Source organism: Panthera uncia, chromosome F2, assembly GCF_023721935.1.
Source record: "Panthera uncia isolate 11264 chromosome F2, Puncia_PCG_1.0, whole genome shotgun sequence".
NCBI classification, from domain to species: domain Eukaryota; kingdom Metazoa; phylum Chordata; class Mammalia; order Carnivora; family Felidae; genus Panthera; species Panthera uncia.
In genome coordinates this window covers 34,375,941-34,400,453 of record NC_064812.1, presented here as the reverse complement: position 1 = coordinate 34,400,453, position 24,513 = coordinate 34,375,941, and the positions used below count along the sequence as shown (strand labels likewise).

The following is a 24,513-nucleotide window of genomic DNA, read 5'->3' as shown; positions in this document are numbered from 1 at the left end:
TCTGTGCTGACAGCAGAGAGCCCCATGCAGGGCTCAAACTCACAAACCATGAGATCATGACCTGAGCTGAAGTCAGGGGCTTAACCGCCTGAGCCCCCCGGGGCGCCCCTTCCCCAGTGATTATTAACACTGCACGGTTTCAGGGTGCATGGTCATTTTTACCATCCCGCACTACTGTGCAAGACAAGAACTGCCTTTATGTGCCCTTGGAAATATTCTCAGCCTCCATCTCTGTCACGGTGGCCTCTCCATTCATGTGCCCATCATGCCAGTTTTCGGGTGGCCAACGGCCTAGGAAGTTCAGACGGTGAGATGTCAAAATCTTTGGGGACATCCACCAAGATGTCTCCATTCCATCTGTTAGGACTAAAGGTTTTTCTAACCTAGTCCCCTCTCTTGACATGGGCCTGCTTTAATTTTTTATGAAGTCCAGTCTCTTAGCTGGAAGAGTCCAAAATTTTTTCTTATCCCACCATTGTAGGTCTGAAGGTGCATCTGTGAATATCCAGTGAGAGCCTTCTGGCGTTCACGCCTGGATTTCATACATGGTTTTCACCCTCAGCTGCTCCTTAAGTTTCTGTAGCCATCAGTGGGACTTAGCCAGAGCCACCCGATCCAATTATCCTTATATCTACCTTTTCCTTCCAAGTTTCAAATACCTGATACATCGCACCCACTAGTGCATTGGCTTCTCCTGGTACTCGTGCCCAAATTACCCCCCACCCCCCAGCCCCCCGCCCTGGGAGATGTAACAATTGAATGGCCGCCGGTGCTAGCAGCATCTGGACTCTACTTACCACCAGCGATGGGGGCCTCACGGCCAGCCTGGTGGTGTGTGACCCACTTTCAAACCCTCACTTTGTCGCCTGCTTTCTGGGACCACGCCCAGCACCAATGGCCGCAGGTTAGAGTCTCTGGAAGTCTGGGGTGCAAGATGGTTGTCAGAGATGAACACCCGTAAAAGGATGTGAGAGGAAGCAGGACTGCTTTGGGGAAGAAGTTAACTGTTACATCCACCCAACAAAGGCTTCAGCAACCCAACAGGACAATCTGGAGCAAGCATTTATTGTCATGCTTTCCCCAGTTAGGTCAAAACAGTTAGGCTTTAATACCCCCCCACTTTCCTCAGCCACTGGACTCAGGCTTTCCTGGGAAGGGCATGACCTTGCACGAAGCCGTTTAGGCAGCTGAGACCCACCAAGAAGGAGCTGACGGCCAGGCTGTTTGCTGACTGCACTCCCCGCCCCCAGCCAGACAGCACATACCTCCTTGAAGGGGGATCTGGGCGGCACCCCTCTGTGTCTACCAGATCACGGGAGTTGCCTTCCTCACTCCGATTCTGCCTCATATAACGGCATTGACAACGTTCATTCTAATTGTGACCGGACTGTAGAATACCACAAAACTGGAGTACAAGTCTGACAGTGTAAATCTCATCCTGAGAATGAAAAAAAAAAAAAAAAAGTCATTTATTCACCTGTTTTGGACAAAAAGCCACTCTATGTGATTTCTCTATTCCGACATGGATATTTACAAAGGAAATAGTCATTGATGTTTCCCTCTTTTCGGTCTCCTAGAAAAAAAAAATCTTGAAAAAGTTTTCCTCGGAAAAGCAGAGTCATCTAGCAGACCCTGTGGCTAATGTACAATTAAACCGTACAAAATTAAACACATCTCACATGACTGTCACGGGTTCCCTCTGAAGAGCTGAATCACATATACGAAAGCAAACTCCCCCTAGAAGAATAACAGAAACATGGAAACCGGGAGGCGGCCTCGTGCTAAAGACCCAGCAGGGAGGGAGCTTGGAGGTTAGCCACGACCTAAATTCCTACGGTGCTGAAATACTACCATTTTAGTCGACCCACAAGTGTTTACTTGGCATCTCCATTGTTGCCTCTGACGTTGCACGGGGTCCGGAGGGGAAGCTGAGGGCCAGCGGGACTGACCGACTCCCCCAGGGTCACGCTGCGGCCCAAACCCCGACTGAAACCCAGGCCTCCTGACTCGAAGAACAGTGCTTGCTGCTGCTCTCTTCCTGGTGCTTGTTCTCCAGCAGGGAATGTTATCCATACAGATAGAACACAACAAAGTCAGAGCTATATGTTGTTGTTTCCCCTCCCCCCCCTTTTTTTTTAAGTTTATTTATTTTGAGAGAGAGAGAGAACAGGGGAAAGGCAGAGCGGGGGTGGGGTGGGCAGAGAGAATCCCAAGCAGGCTCTGTGCTGTCAACACAGAACCCGACATGGGGCTTGATCTTGCGAACCCTGAGATCATGCCGTGGATGGAAATCAGACGCTTAACTGACCGAGCCACCCCGGTCCTTTTATAAGGCTGCTCCTTTCTTGAGGTCCCCTCAGTAGATGCTGTCAGTGTGCCCTGACACTGGGTGTGCTTTCTGCCATCAGCCACCCCATCTCTGCTGTAGCCTGCTTTACCTGTGCTGCAGAAAGCCGGGTCTCCCTGGCGATTATCCCCCTCCACAACCTGTAGTCCGTAATGGACCACAGGCAGAAACGGGGATACGAATGTTGCCATCCCTATCCTTGGGTGGGACAACTCTTGAGGTGTGAGCTACCCCTCCCCAGGTCACCTCGGCTTGGTATCACAGCCTTACTTGGTCCTCTTTTCTTCCCTGCCCCACTTCCTTATTCCCCTAATGATTTTTCCTGGGAACACTCCCTAATACATCATTTTCCTATGAATATTCCTTGTCTCAAAATCTGTGTCCAGGGAATAGAAGTGAAAAACCACTGACTCTGAAACTTTTGTCTAAATTTCCTTCTGTGTAAACATGGAAAATTCTCTCTCTCTCTCTCTCTCTTTCTCGGATATCAACTGCTTATTTTAATGTGGGTGTGGGTTGGGGGCTTGGCACTCAATTAGAAAGAAGCAGGCCAGGTCAGTGCTTTGGTGAGCACCGAGGCTTCAGCCAAATAACTTGCTGACGTGTCTATCACTAATGCCTGTGACTACAGGGTGAAAAAAGTGTTGTCCAAAGCTGACTGATCAGTGGGGCAAGAGAAATGGTATTTTTCAGTATCTCTCACGGGACGAGACCTCTGAAGGATTTTGTAAACATTTGTTGGCAAACTGGAAAACACAACCGGGTAACTCCCAGAGGGGACAGGAGCTTTTTAGGGGACACAGTGGAAAGTAGAAGCCCAAGGGGAGGGAAGGGAACGGACCCAGGCTGGAGCAGCAAGCTGGATGGGGGAGGGGAAAGGGGGCCTGGCCCAGTAAGGGCCTGGGAGCCAATGAAGATTCCACAGAGAGATGGGAGGGGGATGGGAAGGCCTGGGGGCATTACCAGAACAGGTGAAGTCTCCAGGGGACATAAAACAAATAAACACCCAAGGAAGAGAAGCCTTGCAAAACATTTGTAATCCCTCACTAACTGCCAGGCAATATGGTGGGTGACTTTCAGAGACTCGTGGCTAAAAAAACTCAAACACACTCTATTTGTGTAGGAAAAGCCTGCACTGGCCAGCCACAGTGGCTAAATTTCCACAATTAATCAAATCATTTGATGAAGGCAAGATTTCTTAATCAGGATCCAAGGCCCAAGGACCTTGAATTCAGGGGGTCCGTGAACTTGGATGAAGAAAAAAATTACATTAAATTATATCTGCATTCTCACCTAACTGAAATTTTAATTATGAATGTAGTCAACACACCTTAGCACCACCTAAGACTTCGTCACCAATAGAAATCATAGGTATTTTTGTATGACGTTACCGTCGCTATGAATATTTTGAGATACCATTGATGCTCACGATATTTTCAAATTAAGAAAACTATTAGATATGCCTCTAGGTCTTATTTTCTGATATATCAATAAAGAAGAACACGTTACTATTTCACATTTCAAAACATATTTTGAGAGCAGTATTTCAATACAGTTGGTTTCCTTTGTATTTCATTTTATGCATTTAAAACCACTTTCTGACAAGAGGCCCATGGAAGAACAGAATAATCATAATGAAGGCATTGAAAGTCACATATAAAAGCTCATGTGAGTAATTGTCACTGGTGTCCTTTAACACACATCAGAAGAGCTTCGTCCCCCCCAGGAAAGAAAGGGTGCTGCAGAAAAGGTGAATACTGAGGAGGCAAAAAGAAAAGGAAGATCTGCTTCAGAGGACAGAGCTGGGTGTTGGCACCATACCTGGGGAATCTTCAGCACCCCGGAAGGACACGCTTCAAAAAAGAGAAAGCCAGAGGATCTGTTGCCACACAACAAACAAACGAAGATAAAACAACCTTCTCTGCAAGGTGATGTGGATTGAAGGATGAGTCAGCTGAGACATGGGTGTTTGTTAAAAATACAGATTTTCAGGCCTTGGGTTGAGCATGAGAATCTGTATTTTTAAGAAGCACCCCAGGCGGTGTGGCGCTAAAACCCAAGCAGGGAGTCTTGACTATAGAAGAATGTTGGGATGGAAGAATATGCTGTAGCTTTCCAGGGAGTAACTCGGCTATCCTTGACATGCTAATTTGTACCTGAATTCCCGAGAAATGGAGATTGCATCCCTGTGTGTCATAATCCAGCCCCCTACTGGAGCAGGTGGACCTTCTCCCTCCAGGAATTTTAAATCCTGTGTCATTCATGAACGTATGGCCCCATATTTTTCAAAGCACCAGATCGGGGCTTTCCTTGGTCTAAATGAATCTTTTTAAGTAGGTCCGAACTCTAACTACACTTCCCATCTCAGTTTTAGAGGACTGGGATATTTACTTATTAACAAATAATTATTATGCAAATCATAACGTTCTAACCTTAGCGTAACTGAATGCAGTTTGGGATTTGGGGGGGGAGAAATTCTGAGGAGTAAATCCACAGTATGTTTCAAAGAGAGATTTAAATTGCTAATTTCCTAGCATCGGAATGTGAGTAAGGATTGTCACAGACTTAGCATGCAAACCACGTATTTAACATTCCTGTGTAGTAACGGTCTCTGAAGTTGTGTTTTGGTTTGAGAAACAGCAAGAATAAATATAGCACGAGGGGGAAACTTTGTTGTTTATTTTTAAGGGGATAAAAATTTATGAGGAGCTTTTGCTCACCAGAAAAGAGCTTTCTCTTTAGTCTCCCACATGATTTTATACCTCTAATCACATTGGAAAGAACTTGTTTCCCAATGCTCTCGGAGTTCTGCATTTCGCTTCCCAGAACAAGGAAGTGAAGGGCTATGAAACACACACACACACACACACACACACACACAATAGAAATGTGAAGAACAAGCATATCACCAGACAATATATGTGATTTGAAACAAAGACATAATTATTTGCCTGCGACTCGGAAAGTTGTGCTGGGGGTGCCGTGAGGGACTGGAACTGGGTCTCTCCTTTCCCAACCCCCCTGGTAATCTTAACCACTTCCTCCACATTCATTCTCTTTTGAGTAGCCAACACATGGCATTTGGACTGCAGCAAAACCTCATTGTGACATTTCAATGGCATAATTAGTGACAATTCAGTCAATGTGTGTTGGGCACCTTCCACATATACCAGGATCTGGTCTCAGCCTTGTTTGTACACCGGCTCATTGACTCTTCATAATAACTCCATTAGGTGGGTTTTATCATCCACATTTTACAAGTGGCTGGCATAGAGTAAGCACTCATTGAATAGTACTTATTGTTTTAAATCGTCATTATTACTTTTATGAATAACTTCCATATGAGGCAATCAGGACACTTTCAGACTCTTACTTGAGCCTTGGAAAACAGGTTCAGTGTTGGTGGCTGGAGACAGGGAGGAGGCAGAGGGTAGTCCAGTATAAACCCAAGGCTGAAGGAAGGAAACTGTAAGGAATACATGAAAAATGAGGAGTAAATTTGTTTGTTTGTGTTGAGTTTGTAGAGAGGCATGTTTGGAGCCGTGCCTGGAAAGATAACTGCGGGTCTCATTTTGGAGCCTTGCTTGGCCAGAGAGTTTGGACATAAATTTAAAGGCAGTGGAAACTCACTGAAGGTTTCTGACGGGGCAGATGTTCTGGACTATGCAAGAAGGGCTGGGCACAGGGCAGGAGGCAAGAACAGAGAGGAATGCATTAGAGAGTTACTGTGGTATTCCAGGTCTAAGGTGATAAAGTCGGAGCCTGAACCAGGATAGTGACCGTAAGAACGGAAGGAAAGGATGTGTGAGGGAGAAATTATGCAAGAGGGCTTGTTAGGACTTGGAGCCAGGAGAAAATGATGGGGAAGGTGAAGAAATCAAAGATCACAATCAAGGTCTTAATCTTGAAAAAATTATGGTATCGTTTCCAGATAGAGGAGATGGTGTTCAGATAGAAACGGGTAGGTCTGACTTTGAACACACTGATTTTGATTAGAGGATAATATCTAGGTAAAACTGTCTGCTAAGCAGTCAGAAACTCTAGTAGAGTGGGAGAAATGGAGAAGGGAGGAGTCCATTCTTTGGAAAGACTCATCTTTTGTGGGTAGAGGAGGAAGGGAGCCATTGAAGGAGAGGGAGAACAGTGTTGACATGTAAGGAAGAAAAGCGACATAGTAAGCAAGTGTCAGATAAGCCAAGGGAGGAGGAGGATTCAAGCCAGGGGGTGGAGGAGGTGGCCAAAAAGCAAGAGGGCAATGGTGGCCACTAGATATTTTTGGGAGCCACTCACCTTCTCCTGACCTTCCTTTGTCTGAAAGGCACATGAAAAGGTTATAGGGGCTTAGGAGAAAGAGGGTAGCTCTGTACAGATTCTAGGTCTTGCATTGATGTTTTTATTTACAGCCCCACAAATAAACCTCACTTGTGGTCAGTAGTGCCATCTGTGAATATGGAAAGCCTATCATTTTATTTTTGCAGTCATTGTCAACATCATCTAGAACCATCAGTGTGCTTTGGCTGCAAATACAGAAATGCAGACTTGGGGCGCCTGGGTGGCTCAGCCTGTTAAATGTCCGACTTCGGCTCAGGTCATGATCTCATGGTTTGCGAGTTCGAGCCCCGCGTCGGGCTCTGTGCTGACAGTTCAGAGACTGGAGCCTGCTTCAGATTCTGTGTCTCCCTCTCTCTCTCTCTCTCTGCCCCTCCCCTGCTTGCCCTCTGTGTCTCTCTCTTTCTCTCAGTGAATCGGAAGCCCTAAGGTAGAGTAGATGTCACCATTGGTTGATTAGAGGCTCAAAAAAATTTTTAATTAATTAATTAATTAATTAAGGAACGAAGTATTTCCCATTTCTCCTCTCTGCTGTCCCCAGTGGAAGCTTCTTCCTCAGAGAAGTAACAAGATGGCTGCCGCAGTTTCAGATAACACAGCAGAAGTATCGCTATTTGGAGGAAAAAGAGAGACCACCTCTTCCTGTAGCTTTCTTGGAGGAGGCAGGAAACTTTGCCAAAGCCTCCCAGCCGACTTCCCCTCATGCCTCATTGGCCAGAATTAGGTCACATGCAAATGCCTGACACAGTTCTCGTAAGGGTAATGGCATTACCTTTAGAGGAATCAGACTCATTCCTGACAATTTCCTCTGAAATACTTGGCTATGCAGATGAGTCCCTGGACAAAATTGAAATTCTGTTAGAAAGGAAGGAGGGGGAATGGACCCTGAGGGGGCAACTCTTAAATGGAGGCTATATTATCAGTCTTTAGGATTATGAAGAAATGTTTGCTTAGGATCCCTATCTGAAAGGGCCTTGTAATCTGGTTGGTGGTAGACACTCCAAAAAATGACAGCAGAGTTTTTAGCACAGTTTGGATACATAGTAGGCACGTATGAATTTGCTGGATGAATGAATACGTACCAGTACACCCTAAATGCTAAATAAATAACACAACCATGCACAGAGATTCAGATGTATTGAACCAGTTCTAGTGCAAAGATTTATCAAGTAGAGTGAAGTTCTATTAGAATACAGATACCCAAGTCACAACCCCTAGAATTCAAATTCAGGTTTTTTCAAGGCCCCAGTTACCTGCATTTTTAAACAAGAAGCCTAGGGGGTTCTAATACAAGCTCCATGAGAGTTAGGGAGGGTGGCTGTAAGGGTGTGGTTGGAGTAGGTAGGTAAAATTTTGTTTAAAGCCATCTAATGAATCATCAAATTAGAGAACTGGTGATTTACCTTCTGATATTTGTAAAATGGTTGCTAGGATCCACAAAATAATGTTTTAGAGTTCTTATCAAAGAACCGTAAGTACAAAGGGAACTTACTGTGCAACTTTTCCCTTCTGGGCTTAATTAAGCTGATCGACTGCAGAGGAAAAGGTGAATCAAACAGTGTTTCCAAATTCCAAATTCGAAGGTATTTGTTTTATTTGAGAATACAATCACATACAATGATCAGGCTGCTGTTTTATAATGGATTGAAAACATTTGCTCATTCTTATTCTTCCCCAGCACCAGTGCCCCCTGCCCCAATTTCTTTATAATTTATTGTACTCAGAAACTTGTAGGTGTAGGGTGAGACTATTCTTTCCCTCTGAATTGCAAAATTTACATTTATACGGGAAGAAAACCTTAATTTGCCACAGCTCTTATTTAACTGTCTGAAGAAATAGGGTCTAAATTCCAACCAGCAGGTACATGCGTGCTTGCTTTCATGTTGCCAATGTCATTTTCATTTATATCTGGTTAGTTTTTACTTCCCTTTCCTAATTCACCCTTTTATTTCTGCATTGTACTCACTCCCTTTGCTCGTGTGTGTGTGTGTGTGTGTGTGTGTGTGTATTTTATTTTCTCAGTGAATGCACTGGTATTGATATACCATTTGGATTGGATATTTGTAAAGCCTGGTTGGAGAATGTATGTAATAATCATAACTATAATTATATAGCAAGCATGATTTCAAAGCACTGTGATTTCCATTATCTCAAACTTCAAAACTTATGAGGTGCTAATATGCATATCACTTAGCAGGTTAGGAATTTGATATTTTTCCAGGATCATACAGTTAGTAAATAGGGCAGCCGGGGGGGAAAAAATTATAAGCCATGGTGGATTTGGTAGTGTCATATAAACTGGATTTAATTTTATAGGATTATTTTTTAAAACCTAAAAGATAGATCATCTCATCTGCTTTCATTCATGCAATAGTAGCTACATCTGGATGCTCTGTAAGTAAATTGATATGGTTAGGGTGTTATTAATGTCAAGGATTGTTTTAGTGCAATCTGGATGCTTAATGTGAATTTAACCTCTAAAAGTGAAGGCTAGGGGCCCCTGGGTGGCTCAGTCAGTTGAGTGTCTGACTTTGGCTCAGGGGAGCCCCACATGGGCTCACTGCTGTCAGTGCAGAGCCTACTTCAGAACCTCTGTCCCCCTCTCTCTCTGCCCCTTCCCCACCTGTGCTCTCTCTCTCTCTCTCAAAAATAAATAATTAAAAAACATTTTTTAAAAAGTGAAGGCTATGGGGCGCCTGGGTGGCTCAGTCGGTTGGGCGTCCAACTTCAGCTCAGGTCCTGATCTCGTGGTCTGTGAGTTCAAGCCCCGCGTCAGGCTCTGTGCTGACAGCTCAGAGCCTAGAGCCTGTTTCAGATTCTGTGTCTCCCTCTCTCTCTGACCTTCCCCCATTCATGCTCTCTCTCTCTCTCTCTCTCAATAATGAATAAACGTTAAAAAAAATTAAAAAAAAAAAAAAGTGAAGGCTATGGGGTGCCTGGATGGTTCAGTCGGTTAAGCATCCGACTTCGGCTCAGGTCATGATCTCACGGTTCGTGGGTTAGAGCCCCGCATCGGGCTCTGTGGTGACACCTCAGAACCTGGAGCCTGCTTCGGGTTCTGTGTCTCTCTCTCTCTCTGTCTTCCCTCCCCTGCTCACATTCTGCCCTCTCTCTCAAAAATAAATAAATATTTAAAAAAAAACAATTAAAAGTGAAGGCTAAAAAGCTTTATGAATGTACGTGTCTGTGTGTGTTCATGTGTGTTAACAGAAAATAGGTTATGATCATTCACAAGGTTCTTTAGATACTGCTTGTGTTCAGTTTCTGCAGCAGTTTTTAAATTTATTTAATTTATTTAATTTTTTCCTGGAGGCTCAGAACTCTGTTCCAGTTTCTGAGCTGAGATATGAGGCCCTCTAGCTCACCATGCTGAGATTCATGATCATCACCCTGTGCCTAACACACCAGCTACTATTCTGGGAACTTGGCTAACTGCTTTTTTGAGACTCAATTCCCTTTCGTGTGTTCCAGTTTTATTCATAAATGATAATGATCATTATAGCTAGCATTTTGTGGGGACTCAATGGGCACCAGGTGCTTGCATAAGTGCATGATCTCATTTAATCCTCCTAATAAGCCTATTGCAAGGGTTATGGATGAGAAAACTGAGATTCAGTTACGGTAGCAAGTGACAGAACCAGGGCCACCCTTAACGGGTGCATTGAGTCCCTGCCCAATACCCAGTCTGTCTAAGATCATGCTTTACAATGCCCCTTCCCTTTCCCAGCTCACTCCTGATGTTCACAAAACTCTCGTGGTCCCCAGAGAATCAGTTATGCCAAGAGTATTTTGCGAGATGTTAATTTGTGTTAAATACACTTTCCGTCCTCCACAAGTAAAGTGATGTGATGATATTAATCATAAGTCAAGATAATGCCTAGATTCTAGGCAAGCAATACACTCCTGGGGGTGTACCTAGGAGCCCTGGAAAGAAAGTGTTGTTTACAATTGTCGGAGCCCCCCAAGTTAAACCTACGTCATTCAATGGGCACAGGTTGACAGTTCCACTAATGTGGTCACCCACCAGCTGTTAAGTCCTAGAGTTCTCATGTCACTTGGAATACTTGAGCCTAGTCTTGTTTGAGGAGCTGCCTGGGGGCAGTCAGACTAAAATTGTCCGTTTGTCCGTGTCACCAGGCAGGTGGCATTCATCCACCCCTTGGAATGACTGTGCAATGACTGTACGAGTGGGGCTCGGGAAGACAGCCAGGAGTGTTGACAGGTGCTTTGTGTAGGACATGCAGGAGCTGGGACCATTCCTTGCTATTTCAGATAAACATGGCGGTAAGGTTAAGGGGAAGAGGATCAAACCTCCAATTGTTCTCAGAGCCAACAGGCTGGGAAAAGCAGTGAATGAAATGGAAAGTGCTAGGAAAGTTTAGGAGAATCACGATAAGATGTTCTCCTTTCTGAGGAAGGCTCTGGGGATGATCTAAATGACAAAGATCCTCAAGGTCCTTCTTCCTCCATACCTGCTAAGATCTAGAGTGTTACTTGCCCAGGGGCTGGGTTATTCTCCCTCCTCCAACACAAAATCCAAGTGTCCCATTCCAGCGGCTTCCCCTTCACCTTTCCCCAGTCATTCTCTGTGCTCACTTGGACCTTTCATCTGGAAGAAACTTGCAAGAAGGATAAGGAATTTTTATAAACTTACCGTGATTTATTATGTCCCCACTCTGGCCCCCAACAGGCCACTCTAGGGAGACTTGATGAATAGTGTGTTCAGCCAAGTGTTCGTTATCCTTATGATCTCTGTAACTGTTCTTTGACTGGGGTGGGGGCAGGGGCTTCTGCTCACCCAGGACACGTATCAGTACCAGTCATTATAAAGGGAAGAGCTGAGGCTGATTGCCAGAATGGTGAGGAAGTGCCTCCGCCTGGAGGAGAGTTAGCAGCCCAGCAACCCTGGCCCCAGCTAGTCTTTGAGACCGCATGACTTGCAACCGCCTCCCCAGTTCCTCCTCGGCAACAGGCTATAAAGCAGAGAACCATTTATTGCTCAGCAGACATTCGATGTAGCCTACAACTGATTCCCAGGGACCATACAGCTTGGCTTATTATCTGTTTTCAGGGACTTCTTGCAAAATCCATCAATCAGCCCATGAGATCCTCATCCTTCCTCTTCCAGAAAGCTGTGTCTGCGATGTAGTCCGCAGTCCCTGTCACAAACACTATCGAGAGCTGGGAAAGGTCTGAGATTGAACACTACAAGTTAGCCTGGCCTGTCAGAGCTTCATGGATGCTAGTCGCAGACATAAGACCCCTGGGTCAGAAACAGAGGTCTTAGACTCACAGTACAGTACGTGGTGGGGGCTTCAGTGTATTTCTATCCGTTCCTCCACCCCGATGCCCACGGCGGGGACATAGATGGATGCGGGGACACATAGTCGATTTCATTACAGGCGTGTAACCCTGAGCTTAGGGAACCCAGATCTTTCATACGGTACAGTATGTGTGGCTGTCCAGCACTTCAGAAGGAGACGCTGTGTGCTATACAAACATCCTGGAAAAGATAGTCTGGGGAAGTTGGTGCTTCTACTACCAAGACGTGCAGAGATGTGAGAGACCCATGAAGAATTCTTTCCCTACAGGGGTCACATAAATACATTTAATAAAATAGTGAGGGCTGAGATAAAAGTATTGAAAAGGCACTTGAAATCACCGTTCATTATGTCTGTTAATTTGTTTTAACACACTTTCCCTTCAGTAAACCCATTGTATTATTAACTGTTTGGAAAGATGTTATGTTTGTAAATTGAGGAATTAGATGTAACAATAAATGAGGGACTAAAGAGAACATGTTTATGATTATTATCAGGGTTTTTTTTGGCATGTTTTTTCCTTTAAAAAAAAACCTGATTGGTTCATTATAACTACTGGATGCTAACTTCCTGTGCTATTACTTCTAGGCTATTAGTGTAAATAAGAGGAAAATTAAATTGATTTGGTCTGAAGCCAGCCAGTTCCCAGTACAGAACAGTACTTGTTCAAAATCTTGCCCACTGTGTTATTTAAAGCTGGAATGAGCAAATTAGAAAGTCATGATAAAGGGAACAAAATCTTGAAATACAGATGAAAGGACCGAATTGCTTTTTTTTTAAGTTTATTTATTTATTTTTGCGGGGGGCAGAGAGAGAGAGAGAGAGAGAGAGAGAGAGAGAGAGAGAGAATCCCAAGCAGGCTCCATGCTGTCAGTGCAGAACTGATGCAGGCCTCGATCTCACAAACCACGAGATCATGACCTGAGCCAAAATCAAGAGTCGGTGCCCAAGGACAGAACTGCTTTTTAAAAAATATATTTTAGGGGTGCCCAGGTGGCTCAGTCGGTTAAGCATCTGACTTCAGCTTGGGTCATGATTTTGCAGTTCATGGGTTCGAGCCCTGTGGACAGCTAGCTCAGAGCCTGGAGCCTGTCTTTGGATTCTGTGTCTCCCCCTCTCTCTCTGTCCCTCCCTTGCTTTCTCTTTCTCTCTCTCTCTTAAAAATAAATAAAACATAAAAAAATTTTTTAAAATATATTTTATCTTCCTACTTCTATGAATATTTGCTGCTCCCAAGAACGTTTCATAACATTTCCAAGGAGACAATGACAAAGGTGATAATTTCTATTAGTTCAGGGACCAACAATGCAGGGAACAGAAGAAAGGAACCGACAGGTTTAATGACTCAGTAACCTCTTCCCTTCCCCGCTGTCACTCAATGTTTGAAAATCCCGCCTTTCTTTTAATTATAAAATCTATTTAATCGTCTATTGGATGCTTACCATGTACAATACCCATTCAAGACTGAGTAAAAGGTGGTCTTGGTTAGGCTGATAAATCGTAATGCAAGTGAAATTAAATGCCCTAAGAATGCCGTGAGAATTCAGAGTAGAAAAGGAGTATGTCTCAGAGTGCAAAGAGAGCTTTATGTAGCAGAGGCTAAGAGCATGGACTCAGGAAACAGCCTGGGTTCAGAACTCAGATCTGCCGCTTACTAATTAGTCAAATGACATTATCCCATCGTTCTTCAGTTTCCTCATATGTAAAATAGGGATAATAATACTTGTCTCAAAGGGTTGTTTTGAGGATTAAATGAGTTAATATATTCAAAGCACACGGAACAGTGCTGGGCACAAAGCTAAGTGCTTTAGAAGTCCAGCTGTAATTGCTGTTGTTATATGTATGATTGTGGAGCTCAGAAAAAAAAAAAAAAAAAACAACCTTTATGAATGAGAAGTCACTACAGGTGATCCTGGTTAACAGCAGGAAATGGAATGGAGACAATGTCAGACATCCCTTTTCTGACAGCCCAGCTGAGGCCCTAGAAACATGGATGTCCTTGGGTCTTGCTCTGGGGAAGGCTAGACAAAGACATTCCACACCTGCTGCTCTGAGCCTAGGGCAAAGGTTGCATATGTGCATACATCTGAACTGAAATATTCATGAAGGATGTACCCAATTGATTTTCCCTGAGTCGTGGAATGACAGGTGATGTTTACTTTCTTATTTTTGCTTGTCTATACTTTCTAATTACTAATAATTAATATCTATTATTTGTTATATTAGGAATAAATGAAACCCTGTTTTAAAACGCCATTATTCATTTAAACAGTTGGCATTTATTGATAAAAAATTGTGTTTCTATTCTTCTCAAGCAAGGACTATAATATGCAGAAATTTGTGACTACGATGAGTCCAGAATTCACTAGGAGGGTGGCATATGGAAACGAATCTCTTCGCTAGTAAGTGAGTCTGGCTGACAACCCAAAATGGCAATGTGACCATAATATTACCTGATTCCATTTAAATCTTACAGGAACAATAGAGGTAGATATTATCGTCTCAATTTTATAGATGAAAACTTAGAGTATTATATATCATATTGGTAATCAAGAATTTGGGAATCTAATGGGATGCCTGGCTGGCTCTGTTGGTAGAGCATGTGACTCTTAATCTCTGGGTTGGGAGTTCAAGCCCCACACTGGGCATAGAGATTACTTAAAAAAAAAAAAAAAGTTATAAAAACTTTGGAATCTGAGAATATCATGCATCTAGTCTAGGGTTCTCAGCCTCAGCACTAGTGACATTTTGGATCAGAAAATTCTTTGTCACGGGGGCTGTCCTATGCATTGTAGGACATTCAGCAGCAGCCCTAGGTTCTACCCCTAGACACCTGTAATATCCCTTTCCTCACAGGTTGTGACAAGCAAAAACATCTTCAGACATTGCCAAATGTCCTCTGATTGAGAACCACTGGTCTAGTGTATTCTATTCATTAATTATTAATTATATATATCATTAATCATTAATTATGTATGAATTAATTATTCATATTAAACTCAACATTCAAGATATAAACCTCAAATCATTTTCAACACTTCACCTTTATAGGGGGCTTAGTCCTTCAATTAAATCTTTAATTGATGTTGCTGTTGATGAAAACAGACATTATGACATAATGGACATATTTTGTGTAAATATTTTCCTGTCTTTTGAATTACTTCCACCCTAATGTTATCAAATGAACAAACATTTTTTTAATTTTTATTTTAGAGAGAGAGAGAGAGAGAGCATGAGTTGGGGAGAAATGCAGAAAGGAGAATCTTGAAAAAAAACCTTTTTTTTTAAATGTTTTTAAATTTATTTTTGAGAGAGAGACAGAGAATGAGTGGGGGAAAGGCAACCAGAAAGGGAGACACAGAATCCAAAGCAAGCTCCAGGTTCTGAGCTGTCAGTATAGCACCTAAGACTGGGCTTGAACTCATGACCTGTGAGATCATGACCTGAGCCCAAATCAGACACTATAACGGACTGAGCCATCCATTCTCTTTAGGTGCCCCTAAAGAGAATCTTAAGCAGGTTCCATGCTCAGCCCAGAGCCTGACTAAAGGTTCAATCCCACGACCCTGGGACCATGACTGACCTGAAATCAAGAGTTGGACGCTCAATCAACAGAGCCCCCCAGGTGCCCCAGGTGACATGATTTTGATTCCTATTGTGCTATTAGTTTGAACTACTTTTCTCACTTTGTTTAATTAAAATATTTATCTTTTTCTCCTTGAAAAAATTGTAAGAAAAAAAATAAGTGTTCTCTATGCAGTTTTTCAGTGCCTTTAAGCTTAGAAGGCACTTCCTGGTGGGGAGTATATATTTGGAAATGGAGGGAAAAGTGTGGCATGCCTGTTATACACACTGACATAGTAAGCATGCTCCTACATGTAGTATAGAAAAGTGAGCTTGCTCTCTTTTTGTAAAACACATTCTCCTACTCTTAAAAGCAATCATTCCCTGCTTATATAAACACTTGCTAGGTTTTTAATTGACATATGCCAGACCTAGTAATAATTAGAGCTAACATTTACCGAGCACTACATTACACGATCTCTCAAGTATAACATGGTGTTTACAACACTGGAATGTGTCGGGAGGCCAGAATTGGATGCACTTGAGTTTAAAATTTAAGAAACTGGGATGAGAATTCTGCTTCAGGGCCACACACAAACAAAAACCCCGGAAAGGTTTTAAATGCAGACCCTAAAATTGCACTGTCCAAACCAATTGCTACTAACCTCCCGTGCGTATTTAAATTTTAACTAAAGTGAAATAAATTTTAAAATTCAGTTTTGGCCACACTAGCCACATTTCAAGTGTTCAACAGCCACATAAGGCTAGTAGGTATCATATTAACAGCACAGAGTAACATTTCCATCATCGAAGAAAGTTTTATTGGACAGTGCAGAGCTAACAGAATATTGCCTTCAGGGCCATTTTTGTGATACCAGATAAAGCTTTTGGAATTCCTGACAAGTTTCCAAAGCTGTGTAACAGAACTGGTTGTTGGAGTTGCCTGAACTTCCTCCAGAATTGGTGAAAAGCATCAGGTTGGGGATAGTTTGGTTGGTTGTTACTTTCTGTCCAATATAATACTAAGGCTCTAAGAAATTCTGTGGTGAATTTCTTCTACAGGGACACAAGAGCAGAAAAAGCCCAGGATAGCTCAGAAAACTTCTGTCCTGTAATATCCAGTAAGACTGGTGACCATTCACTGGGTGTTTCCTATGTGCCCGTCACTGTGCTGAATGCATACTTCCTTCAATCCTCACAAAACCTCTAAAAGATGTGTATCGTTGCCACCATTTCACAGGTAAGGAAGCTGAACTTTAGAGGCCTAAGGTCACACAGTAGCAGAGCCAGGATCTAAAACAAGATACCTTTATGCTCATGTGTTAAGCACCCCTGTAAACCTCTGGTTCTTCACTTTCCTCATCTGCAAGTCTAAAAGGACTAAATTAGAAAATCCCAAAGTTCTCTACCATTTCTAAAACTATGTTCTAAGTTAGAATAATACCCCCCGCCCCCCATTTTCCCAAGCCAATGAACTATGCAGGGTTTGGAAGAGCGCCTTGCTACCTAAGGATATGCTTTCTCCCATCCATACTTTTTCCTGAAACCTTTCTCGGCTTCCCATTATCTAATGTGGTTTCGACTGTTGTGGTGTTTATCTCACGCCACACATACTCCTGAACTAGAGAACGTGCTCTCGTGGCAAGGAGGGATTCGCTCCGGTAAATTCTTAAAAACTTAGCAGAACGCCTAGTGCACAGTAAATGCTCCACGAACATTTATGGAATTAACTGGAAGTGGACTGGCAGGAAAACGTGAACCACTTGAAGAGAACTATTAAGGATATTACTTAGAAAACGGGGCTGTCTGAAGAAAACCCCGAATGGAATAGCCCGTATGGGGGGGCGGCTGGAGACAAACTCTGAGCCGCAGACACCTGAAGAAGTGGAATAACGTTAGGGATGGCGGTGGTGACGTTCGCAGGGGGCGGAGCGGACGGCGCCAGGACTCTGGGAGAGGCGGCAAACTCCACCCACCCCGTAACAGCGGCCGCCTGCCCTCCCGGGTCTTCCAGGTTCCCGGGACCGCATCCCAGCCCCGCCCCTCCTCTCCTCGGAGGTCGCTGCTGCGACGGCAGCTGCGGCTGCGCAGTGGCGCGCGCGTAGGCGAAGCGGCGCGCGCCGCGGTCAGCTGATTGCTTCGGCTGGCACGTGACTTGCTCCGTAGACGCTGGGGTCGTGAAAGCCGTGGGGCCGGAGCTTAGGTCCGGGAGGGATGGAGCGCTGAGCCGTTAACGTCTGCCGGGCTGTCCGCCTCCGTACCTGTTAGTGCAGCCACTTCGTCGTTTGACATCTTCCTGGGTCAGTGAGCGATGGTTACCCCGGATGGGGAGTCCTGGCCAGGCCGAACTTTGCGCTGCGGTCGCCGTCTGGGAGGGATGGGGGCGGGCGCAGGGGCCGAAGCTGTGGCGTTGGAGCTGGCTGGGTGGCTGTGGCTGGTTTCTCGGCGCCAGTTCGTTGAAACCTTGGGCGTAGGTTCTGTTTCTAAGGAAGAGGAAGCAGGGAAAAAGAAATGGCCCTAGGGGGTACGGAATAGCAGAGACAGGAAGGCAAAACACTGAGGGTCTGGGACATTTCTCCTTGCATTGAGGGTGGGGAGCAAATCCACGCCCCCTGATTGAGAGGGATGAAATGTGACAGAGTGGCCCAGATGAGGATCAGGGGTGGTGTTGTGTGAAGTCACCGCGAGCTCGAGAGCCTTCACTGGGTGTACGCGCTTGTGAGTAGGGGGATGGCAGTTTAAAGGGTCTGCGAGCCCTTCACTACTGGTAGGGGTCTCTCGCACAGGATGCAGGATCTTTGTAGGCAGGGGAAAGAGTGAGAATCCAGAGAACTCAAACCATTTTTTATTAGAATGGGGGAAGGGTAGGCAAGAAACCCTGCAAAGGAACTTGAGAGAGTCACGTAAGGCAAATTGAATCACCTGAAAATGAGTAAATAGAAGCTGATACTCTTTTCAGAGGAAAGGTCTGGTATGTTAGGGAAAGATAAAATATTTCAGTGAGAGCTCAGAACTTAGCACTGCTCTAGGAATGCGGGAGTGGGGTGTAAACAGTCCAGCCTTAGGAGTTCCCACCAGTGTTGGGGAGAGAAGTCAGACACACATGAAACATTGAAGTACTATGAAGTTACAAGAAATTATCAAAAAGAATGCTAAGTGCTTTGGAATTGTGAAGTACGGATGGAGATATGACCCGACAGTATCATGAAATGTCCTGGAGGAAAGATAACTGGGGCTGGGCCTTTGCAAGCCGGTGGGATTTGAACTGGTGGAGAGAAATGAGGAGAACTTTCTAGGTGAGGAAATCCACAGGATCTGAAGGCCTGAAGATGAGAAGAAAGTGCTTCTAGGGGAGTAAAAAATCCAGGTTTGTGGTGGATTTGAATTACAGAGAAGTGAGAAATAAAGTTGGGGTCTGATAATGAAGACTACTGAATGATATTTACTCATTCATTCAACTGATACTCATTCAACTGAGCTATGTATATATACCAAGTACTATGCTGCTATTAAGGTTTAGAAAACAGGATCTCTCTGGTAAAACTTACAGTCAAGTGGAGGAGATGGGTTTTAATAAATAATCGTGCAAGTGTGAAATGTGCTTGGAAGGAATAACAGAGTGGTGTGAAAGAGTTTGTAAAGGAGATGCCTGTTTAGAAAGTACAAAGGAGGCTTTTTGGAGCATGTGACTTTCAAACTGATAGCTGAAAAGAGGCTAGAAAGGAGGAGAAGGTGTGACTGAAAATGTTCCAGGTGGAAAGAACAGCGTATGTATGTCCGTGCCCTGAGATGTGAAGAGGAATAAAGCTTTTGAGAAGTTGTAGGAGGGCTAGCATGGCCAAACCTGGAGGGAGCTATGTGAGAGAGGCATGCAGAGGAAGGCTGGGATCAGGCCCAGCAGGGCTTTTATCCTAAAAGTAAAGGGAAGCCAGTGAAGATTATAGTCAGTAAAGTGAGTTAGATGTGTTGTTGTTGTTTTTTAATATTTATTTTGAGAGAGAGAGAGTGAGAGCACGCAAGTGGGGGAAGGGCGGAAGGGTGGGGACAGAGGATCCAAAGTGGGCTCCATGCTGACAGCAGAGAGCCCGACATGGGGCCTGAACTCACCAGCCCTGAGTTCGTGACCTGAGCCGAAGTCAGACATTTAACCGACTGAGCCACCCAGGTCCCCTAGACGTGGTTTTTAAAAATAAAATTTTGTTGGGGTGCCTGGGTGGCTCAGTCACTTAAGTGTCTGACTTCGGCTCAGGTCATGATCTCACAGCTCATGAGTTCGAGACCCATGTCAGGCTCTGTGCTGACAGCTCGGAGCCTGGAGCCTGCTTCAGATTCTGTGTCTCCCTCTCTCTCTGCCCCTCCCTCACTCATGCTCTCTCTCAAAAATAAACATTAAAAAATTTTTTTTAAAAATAAAATTTTGTTGAGAGAGTGGAGGGTGCAAAAGTAAATGAGGGGAAACCACCTTGGGAGGACGTTGTTGTAATTCCTGCCAAGAGATGGCAAAGCAATTAATAGATCCTCCTGTAAGAAATGGAGAGCCACTGAAGGGTTTGAAGTCAGGATACCTTCTCTCTCCAGTAAGGAATTGAGAAGGTTTAACTGTATTCACTTTTGAGACTCAAGGAGTCAGGGAAGGGAAAAAGTGATTAGATTCTATATTGACCCTTCACTGAGGGCAGTTCTAACTACCCCCTAAGCAGTCCTGAAGTCCACAGGGAATCGTTTGGGAGTTGACTAGAGATTGTTTTGCAAAAATCTGTCTTTGGTCTCTCAGACTTATCGTCTGGTAATGTTATCTTCTCCAGAATACCTTTTATTGAACAATAGTAACGGGCGGACTCAGTTACCTTTCATGTTTATCTTGTTCTCACAGGTCTTTGAGAGAAGGTAGATGAAAATGCTGTTCATTGTAAAGGTAGGAACCTGTTAAGACCCTTGGAGCTAGAAACAGTTTTGTCTCAGTGTGGCATAACTTCCAGAGTGTACTGACTCCTGGTATTGTTCCTGCTGATACACCTACATAATACTTAACCACAATCATATCTAGAGAGAAGGCTGAGTTTCCTAAAGTACATTGTAATCTTTGATTCAGCAGTTTTGGTGAACTTTTTCTAGTAGGACACCTTCAAAGGATTGGCAGTGGTGGTCAGCGCTTTTAAAACTGCTTTTCTGTAAGCTTGGGTAAACCTAGTCAGTACACAGCGGCTGGAGGAGATAATGAGCAACAAAGTAGAGCTCAAAGTGCTCAGGTTGTCAATCACGGTTCTTTGGCAACAAGCAGGTTTTAAGGTGTGCTGAAGACGCAGCGGAGCCTCAGGGTTGTGTCTCAGAGCTCCCGGATCTTTTTCTCTTGGTATATCTTGCAGGGACTAGATAAAATCTAAAGAAACAGTACCTGGCATCTGACTAAAGTAAATGCTGAGAGCTAGATAGTGTAATTTTGCATTTAAACTGGATAGAAGATACTCGTTTTTAATTTTTGGCATGTTAGTCTTAGGAGCTTCATTTACATTTGCTTTTACAACCTAAAAAGAAACTTCTGGGCTTCAAAAGTTGGATACTATGATTATTTCCACAACTTGTGAAATAATTCCATTGGCCAAAGAGCAAAACTGGAATGCCGAAATAAACCTTTATGGCAGGATCTCCTTTTGTAGTCCACTAGTTCCAGAGCAGTCTTCCTATTGAACTTGAGTTTGTTTAGGGGTAGCTACAGTTTTGACTAAGTACCTCCTAGGTAAATTTTTTTCTTGTACATATTCTGATCTGTCTGCAGGAGTAAATCTTTTTCACCCTTTGGATGTGACATTTAATACCCTTTTATGTATAAACTAATTCATGTTAGATTCCCATTTCATAAATGTTTTTAAGACCTAGTAGAAACCATTAGCATAGTGCCCTTGGAAAGATAGCTCAGGCAATGACCCAGACCATTCTAAAATCTTACTGAGATGACTGACCTTTGGAACTAGAAATTTCAAACTATATTCTTTTTTTTTTTAATTTTATTTTTTTAAATTTACATCCAGATAAGCACATAGTGCAACAATGATTTCAGGAGTAGATTCCTTGATGCCCCTTACCCATTTAGCCCATCCCCCCTTCCACACCCCTTCCAGTAACCCTCTGTTTGTTCTCCATATTTATGAGTCTCTTCTGTTTTGTCCCCCTCCCTGTTTTTATATTATTTTTGTTTCCCTTCCCTTATGTTCATCTGTTCTGTACTTAAAGTTCTCATATGAGTGAAGTCCTATGATATTTGTCTTTCTCTGACTGACTAGTTTCACGTAGGATAATACCCTCCAGTTCCATCCACGTAGTTGCAAATGGCAAGATTTCATTCTTTTTGATTGCCAAATAATACTCCATTGTGTGTGTGTGTGTGTGTGTGTGTACGTATATATACACACACATATACATATATATACATATACATATATATATACACACATCATATACATATACATATATATACATATATATATATATATATATATATGTACACACACACACACACACACCACATCTTCTTTATCCATTCATCCTTTGATGGACATTTGGGCTCTTTCCATCCTTTGGCTATTGTTGATAGTGCTGCTATAAACATGGGGGTGTATGTGTCCCTTCGAAACAGCACACCTGTATCCCGTGGATAAATGCCTGGTAGTGCAATGGCTGGGTCTTAGGGTAATTCTGGTTTTAGTTTTTTGAGGAACCTCCATACTGTTTTCCAGAGTGGCTGCACCAGCTTGCATTCCCAGCAAACTATATTCTTTTGTTGTTGTTTTTTTAAATTTCTTTTTTTAATGTTTACTATTTTTGAGAGAGAGAGAGAGACAGAGAGCAAGCAGGGAAGGGGCAGAGAGAGAGGGACACAGAATCTGAAGCAGGCTCCAGGCTCTGAGCTGCCAGCAGAGAGCCCCAATTGGGGCTCGAACCCATAAACTGTGAGATCATGATCTCAGCCAAAGTCAGATGTTTAACTGACTGAGCCGCCCAGGCACCCCCTGAAACCGATGTGTTTTTAAAGATATTTTAAGCAAGCTATCAGTGAATAGAAAGTTACTTGTAAATTAAAACTGATAATAGGTGGAGTAACTTTACCATGAAAGCTTTTCTTTATGAAGCAGCCTATACTTTAGTGTTCCTGTATGAGTGCTACTGGCATTTTGGACAGGACTCTGTCGTCTGGCCTCCGTACGGGGAGAACCTAAAATGCTCTCGTATATTTTCAGACTCCTGGAGGAGAGAGGTACCATTTGCTTGCAAAACACATGTGGTGCTACCATTTATTTGTTGGACAGATACTTGCGTGCTTGTTAAGTGATAGGCACTCTGTTAGTTATTGGGGATCTAGAAGTTAAGAGTAGTATTTTAATAAGCTAGCATGTAAAATGTGTATAGCCGCTAGCTGTGTGATCTTGGGCACATAATTTCATTAACTGTTCTGTCGTTTTCTAGTGGGGGTGGTAGTAATATCTTCTTTGAGTTAAGCACAAAATTACTTAGCATACTGAAGTGGTTATCACATAGTGCATATTCAGTAAGTGGTTGTCACTACCAGTAAACAGAATCTCAAGCTTCTAGAGTGAAGAATGGGAGAAAACTAACATGTTGTAAGTCTGTAACTTGATGAATTTCAGGCTAGGATATGTGTTGTAGATATAAGCATCTTCTGGCTGAACATGGTATTGTGGTCCATTCACGGTTACAAAATACCAGCCCAGGGTTGCTTGGCTGGTTCAGTCCATGGAGCATGTGACTCTTGATCTCAGGGTGTGAGTTTGAGCCCCGCATTGGGTGTGGAGCCTACTTAAAATAAAAATTAAAAAAAAAACAAAAAACCCACCCCAAAGAAAAGGGAAATAACGTTTGGAAGCCATGAGTGTAGATTCAGGGATTCCCCTGGATTGGAAGGAATTGTTTGTTCCTTGGGTCATTGCTGAGTTGCATATGGCAGAGAGGAAGTCTCTAGGAGCTCAGAAGGTCCTGATGATTACTTTCAGTAATAGGTGTACAGTGCCCTCCTTGCCATGTCTAGCTTACCAGAAATTACAAGAAATTTTCCCTAACACAACCTAACACCACCCCCTCCCTAACCCTTCAGTGTTTAAGACAGATATCTATGCAAAAGGAAGGCTTGGCTCCTCTTCTTAAATTTATATATTTATTTTGAGAGAGAGGGAGAGAGAGAATTCCAAGCAGGCTCTGCACTGTCAGGATGGAGCCTGATGTGGGGCTTGAATTCATGAACCACAAGATCATGGCCTGAGCCTTACGTCGGACCCTTAACCGACTGAGCCACCCAGGCGCTGCCAATTTATTATTAATTTATTTTTTAGAGAGACAGCACATGTGGGAGAGAGGGGCTGAGGGAGAGACAGCACATGTGGGAGAGAGGGGCTGAGGGGGAGAGGGGGAGAGAGAATCTCAAGGAGGCTCCACGCTCAGCCTGACACGGGTGAGGTGACCCACGACCCATGGTTGATCCCATGACCCTCAGATCATGAGCTGAGCCAAAATCAAGAGTGGGGTGCTCAACCGTCTGAGACACCCAGGCGCCCCAGGCTTGGCTTTTACAAATTGTTTCTAGCCAACTGAAATAAAAAAGATGATCATTTATAAACTATGTCTATTAAAGATGAAATTGTCTTCCATCTTTAAATGTATTTATGGCATGAAATTCAGGTAGTCTGTAATGGGATTATAGAACAATTTTAAATACTTTAGTTGAAAACAGAAAAAAGCAAAAATTAAGGCTTATTTAAAGAAATATGTTCTGACAGTTTTTAAGTTTCATTCTGTATGAGTCATGAGACTACTCCTTGAAAGGTAAAATTCCCCTTTTAGTTACTAGAAACTTTTAAACAAGTTTTATTACCAGTAAGCCAAGCCCTTCCCACAATCTCAAGATGGTTCTGTTTTGAAGAGTAGAATTTTAACATTCAAAGA

At 43.5% G+C, this 24,513-nt stretch overlaps 1 protein-coding gene across 4 annotated transcripts in view; it reads left to right on the top strand.

The window, feature by feature from the left end:
• ATP6V1C1 (ATPase H+ transporting V1 subunit C1) overlaps positions 1 to 24,513 on the top strand; it is a 99,772-nt gene that overhangs the window by 35,059 nt on the left and 40,200 nt on the right. Inside the window, exons 1-2 of one of the 4 annotated variants that reach the window (XM_049633553.1) lie at positions 17,690 to 17,861; positions 20,435 to 20,476. The exons of 1 other annotated variant lie outside the window; for it this stretch is intronic. The gene's annotated coding sequence lies outside the window, so the exon portion shown is untranslated. Of the gene's footprint in view, positions 1 to 16,636; positions 16,802 to 17,689; positions 17,862 to 20,434; positions 20,477 to 24,513 lie in introns of those variants that run through there. 2 more of the 4 variants (XM_049633554.1, XM_049633552.1) reach the window with 2 other exon arrangements.